A 6,379-nucleotide genomic window follows, 5' to 3' on the forward strand; every position below is an offset into this window, starting at 1 on the left:
GATTTGTGAATCTGTCTGGAAAATGTATAATTTGTGAATCTGTTTTAATTGAATTTGTTATAAACCAGATAGAAATGTGGTTTTTAATTGATTTATAAGTATATACAAATTTACTTCATTTATTGATTAAACAGTTTCAGTTCGTGAAACAGTTTCATTTCGTGAAACAGTTTCAGTTCGTGAAACAGTTTCAGTTCGTGAAACAGTTTCATTTCGTGAAACAGTTTTAGTTCATGAAACATGAGTTTTAAATGAATTTTGAATGAAATTATGGTTCTGAAATATGATGAATCAAATTTGCAGGTAGAAACAGATCGAGGCAGTGGCGACTGTCGTGTACTCGTCGCGCGTGAGGTGATCGGACGACGTTGTATTGTTGGCTACTCCTCTCATCTCAATGACTTGTTGTATTGTTGGTTTTTTTTTTTGATAAGGTTGCTGTGTTCTTTTTAATGAAACAGAATTCAATAAAGGTGTAACTGTTTTAGTGAAGTGTAATTGTTTTAGTAAAGGTGTAATTGTTTTTTAATTAAGGTGTAATTGCATTTCAGTCGAGGTGTAATTGTTTCATCACTTAATTCAGTTTCAGTAAGTGAATTCATAACTGAATTCTTCAATTTAGTGTAACTGAATTTTTGAAATTCAGTTTCAGTGTAATTGAATTCTTGAAATTCAGTTTCAGTGTAACGAAATTCAATTTCAGTGTTTGATTTTAGTTTTAGTGAAATATTGAGTTTTAGCAAAAACTTCAATTAAAAAAAAAAAAAACAGTTTCACCAAAATTCAGTTACAGTGACGTCAGCATGCGTCAGAAGGGTAATTTAGGATTATAAGTTTTAGGGGGTTTTGAAAGAGTTTCTAGATGGGTGGGGGTTTAGACAAATTTTTTTGGTGAGTAGGGTGTTTAAAATTAGGCACTATTTTAATTTTAATACACGCTTATTTTACAATTTTACCATCCTCGATTAATTTTCATTCTCATATTATCACCTGATAGTTTTTTTATCTTAAATTATTACTTATAACTTACATTTATGTCTCATTTACTTTATTCTATCAACAACCCGTGAAAAATGTTATGTGATCGTTAATGCTAACGTGGCGAGCTAGATGTGCACCACATGTCACATCTTTTTATTTTTCAATTTTTTTATTTTTCTATTTTTATAAATTTTGAAAATTAATTAAAATAGCTCCAGACTAAAAAAAATACACGAAAAATTCCTACGAAGTCATCTTAATTAGTACTAATTTACTATGGGGTCAAAATACCAATTTTTCTTATGAGTGTTTCCAAAAAATTTGGGAAATCCAAATTTATTTCTAAAAAATTAAAATACTTTAAACTCTTTAGAAATTCATAGAATAATCTCCTGAACTCCAAAAAATAAAAGGTCTACACTGCTGGTTTTCTAAAAACTAAGAATACCTTTCCCATTAACACGTGCTACCCAAAAGACCTCTCGGTCTTAAAGAAAAATAAATTTCCCTCTATAAAATAAATTCTAGAATTTTTATAAAGTCTAAAAAGAATACTCTAAAACAGATTTTTGGTAATTTTCAAAATATTTTTGAGAATTCGTCTGAGACTTTACGGAAATTTTAGAATTTATTCAATAAAGGGAAATTTATTTTAATTTTTTAGAAATAAATTTGAACTTTCCAAATTTTTTGGAAACTCTTAAAAGGCAAATTGGTAATTTCACCCTATAGTAAATTAGTATTAGTCAAGACGAGTCCGTAGAAATTTTCTGTGTATTTTTTAAGTTCGGAGCTATTTTTAATTAATTTTCAAAGTTTAAAAAAATAAGAAAACAGAAAAAATCTGAAAATAAAAGAAAATATGATGTGCGTCACATCAACATTAACGGCCACATCAGCATTTTTTACGGAGTTGTTGACGGAACAAAGTAAAATGAAACACGGATGTAAGTTACAGGTAGTAACCTAGAAAAAAAAAATTTTAGGTGGCAATGTGGAAATGAAAAACAGTTCTAGATAATAAATCATGAAATAAGCTTTAATACAACTCTTACTTTTTTAACCATTCCAAGCCAACTCTTATTTTCATGACTCTTTGACTTCTTTTCGAACAAAAATACCTTTTTAGTCGCCACATGGTCGACATGTTGACACTTTGTCGACCAAAAAATCAATTTTAACAAAAATGTAAAAAAAGGTAGAAAATGATGAATATGATGAACTGGCTGCAGCATCATCTAAAGTGGTTGTAGCACCAATTTTTCGACCATGTGTTGACTACCATTTGTCTTCAACAATCAAATTCAGATCTGAAACAACAAACACAGGTTGAAATTTTCATGTCTGAAACATCAAACCCAAATCGAAATTTCATATCTGGAACAACAAACTCATGACGGAATTTTATGGAACAACATATCCAGATCGGAGTTTGTTAAACTTAGATCTAAAAATGAAAAAATTGATAGAAAAATCTAAATTTATTAAAGTTCCCAAGTCTCAATCCAAGCTTTTTTTTTTTTGGTTGCTCAATAATGAATACAATGTTCTTGATAATCTTTTTCCCTGATTACATCCAAAACCCACAAAATTTCAAAGGAAAAAAAAGAGAAGAGAGTAAACAAAAGTAACCAATAAAAATGAGATGTAATAAAAGATCAGACGGGAAGCTTGGCGACGTCAACGACGGTCTGGGGGGAGGAGGAGGAGGTGGAGGCGAAAGAAGGGACGCGGTGGTCGCTGAGGTTGACGGAGTGAGAAAAGAGCATGAGAGGGCGGTCGTGGGCTTCCTCCAACGACAGGTTCAAGTCATCGTCATCGTGGATCGAGAGGTTGATGCACAAGCACCGCTCCAGTGACTTTTGCAAGACTTAGTCTTTCACTAGTTTTGTTGGATTCTACTTGGATTTTGGTGTTCCTTCTCTATGTTGAAGATTGCAGAGAAGTAGGAGGAGGGAAGGATGTGATGTTCCTTCTCTTGATAATCTTATCTCACTAGCGATGGCTCAAATCTGGTGGGGGAGGGAGATGGGTTGGTTTAGATAGGTGGGTGGATGGGTGGATGGGTGGGTGGGTGGGTTTAGATCTGTGATTTGTGGAGAAAACAGAAGAGGATGTCGATGTGAGTGGGAGAGAGAAGGGCATTTTTGTGTGAAAATAGGTCAAAGAGTCATAAAAGTAAGAGTTGCCTGGGAAGGGTTAAAAATAGGGCTGGGTCGGGTTGACCGAAAAACCGAGGCCAAGCCCGAAATCGGCCCAACCGATATTGGAAAAAACCATGCCGAAAGAAAATCGTACCGAAAGTCCGGTTTGACTACCGAACTGGGAGGTTCGGACTCGGTTCTGGTTCCCATATCCTTAAACCGTTGGTAAACCGAACCGAATCGAATATACTTAACAAATTATTTAAATAATTCATTTTTATACATTCTAATACATCTCTTATACATTTCTAATAAATAGTTTATAATTTTATATAATACATTTCTATAATTTATATAAAACATATATAAATTTATAAACTCTAAACTCTAAACCCTAAACCCTATAATTTTAATTTATATGTTTTTTAATATATATACATATATATGTATAAACTAATTAAAAATACCCTAAACCATAATAGTAATATATTATACTAAATTAGTAAATTCTAAACCCTATATATCATATAATGTATATCCTATATCAGTATGTATATGAGTATATCTCATACCCTAACCCCTAAGCCCCTAAGAGCTAGCCTAAACCCTATTGTGTGATTCATTGTTGTGGTTTATACTTTATATCATATATGGGGTATAATTAATATACCATATATGGTATTATGGTATATAATTAATATATTATATAGTATATAATTAACTATATACGTACTTATATACAATATACTTATATAGGACAATAGGACATGGTATTATACTATTATGGTATATATTACTATATTAGTATATTACTATATTAGGACATGGTATTATCTATTATGGTATATAATTAATTTACTATATAGTATATACTGATAAGTCTTATATAGTATAATAGTATATGGTATTATACTATTATACTATTATATAGTTATACTATATATTTATATAGGGTTTGGGGTTTAATACAATAATACCCTATATGTATATCACTATATTGTATAGACTATATACTTAGAGTCTTATATAGTATATAACTATATACTAATATACTATATACTTATATAGTATATAACTATATACTAATAAGTATATAGTATATGGTATGATGGTATATACTATATTCATAAACTATATAGTATATCCTATAGTCCTATACCCTAAGGTTATTTTAGGATATGGTATAATATTTTTATTAAGATATGAAATAAATTAAAAAATATATAAACTAATAAACAATATACTAAAAAACATATGTAATAAAAATAAAAAACTTCAAACCCCACCCAAACCCCAATTCAAACCCCAATTCAAACCCCAAAATACCCTAAATCCTAAACCAAACCCCAAAATACCCTAATGTCTTAATTAAAAAAAAAAAAAAAAAGACTTAAACAAAACTAAGTTAAGTCAGCAGACCTAATTTTTTTCACTGTGCCTCTCTCATTCTCGAATCTGCTTCCTCTCTCAGTCTCTGCCTCCTCTCTCATTCTCTGCCTCCTCTCTGTGTCAAGATCCTCTCTGGCTCCTCTCTGTGTCACGATCTTACTCTCTGACTCTTCTCTCAATCTCAATCCAAGTAAGTACTCGATCTCACTTAGTCACTCTTCTCTCACACTCTCACTCTCTCTGTGATTCCATGGCTCTCTTCTCACCGATCTCTATATGTCTCTGTTCTCCGCAGCATCGCTAGTCACCAGCACCACCACCTTACAAAGCAGCATCGCTCGTCACCACCACCTCACAGAGCAGCATCCCTCATCACCACCACCTCCGCAGGTAAGAGTTAGGGTTTGAATCAATTTATGGGTTAGGGTTTGGGGTCAATATTGGGGATTAAATGGATTAATAATTAATTTAGGGTCTGGGGTTTCAGGTTTGTGTCAATTTAAGGGTTAGGGTTTGGGGTCAATATTGGGGATTAAATGGATTAATAATTAATTTATGGTTTGGGGTTTCAGGTTTGAGTCAATTTAAGGGTTATGGTTTGGGTCAATATTCTGGATTAAATTGATTAATAATTAATTTAAGGTTTGGGGTCAATATTGGGGTTTGAATCAGTTTAGGTTAGGGTTTCAAAATTGATGATTTATTAATCAATGTAGGATTCTTTGCAAGGTTGAAGAGCTTGTTGGTGCTACTGCTTAGCCTGCTTGTTGGTGCTGCTGCTTGTTGGTGTTGCTGCGTGCTGCTTAGCCTGATTGAAGTATGTCGTATGCCTTGTAATTTTGATAATGATTTAATGATTGAATGATTGTTGGTGCTGCCTGCTGATTGTGTGATTCATTGTTGAACTAATGATTTTGATTCTTTGAAATTTGATGCTGCCTGCTGATTGTGTGATTTTAATGATTGAATGATTGTTGGTGCTGCCTGCTTAAACACTTGTTGAACTACTAATTTTGATTTGAAATTTAAATCAAATTTCAAAGAATCAAAATCAATAGTTCAACAACTTGTAAATGGAATTGAATGCGATGTTCAAATTGGCTTAGGCTAGAATGTAAATGGAACAATAACTTATAACTCAGTACCAAACCAAACAACTTGTAAATGGAATTTGACAATTTGTAGCTTCTTAAATGTAAATGGAATTTGCAATCTGTTTTTAGCTAGTGATTTCTACTTTTCTTTGTTTTCACTTATCATGATTTCTACTTATCATGATTGCTGATTGCTGTTTTCTAAATTTAATTGAGTCTATTACACTTTGTCAATTAGGAATTTAGGGCACATGGAGTCTAGCCAATCAAGCACTATGAATGCCTCTACTAACCTTAATTGCACTACAATAATGTCACCTCTAAACAGACCAAACCAACCAGTACCTACACCTTCTCCTTCAACCCAAACCCAAACCCAAGATGAAAATGATGACCAAGTAGAGACTGAAACCAAATCTAAGAAGACTAAGTCTATAGTGTGGACACATTGCACCAAGTTCGAAAAAATGCATGAGCAGCGTAAGATTATGTGGCCTTTTGCTAGATGCAATACTTGCAAACAAGAATTTCCAGCCCATACTACTCAAAATGGGACTACTAGGATTCTGAATCACTTAAAAAGGCAATGTCAAAAATGTCCAGCTTACATAGGCACCATTTCTAATGGCCAAACCACCCTTACACAAGACACAATGAGAGCTCCATTGCTTCCCCATTCCTTTAATCAAAAAAGACATGAAGAAAAGGTTGTGAGGTGGGTGATTAGAGATGAACATCCTTTTAGGATAGTGGAAGGGGAAGGTTTTAAGG

This window comes from Dryas octopetala, chromosome 9, assembly GCF_963921425.1.
Source record: "Dryas octopetala chromosome 9, drDryOcto1.1, whole genome shotgun sequence".
Lineage (NCBI taxonomy): Eukaryota > Viridiplantae > Streptophyta > Magnoliopsida > Rosales > Rosaceae > Dryas > Dryas octopetala.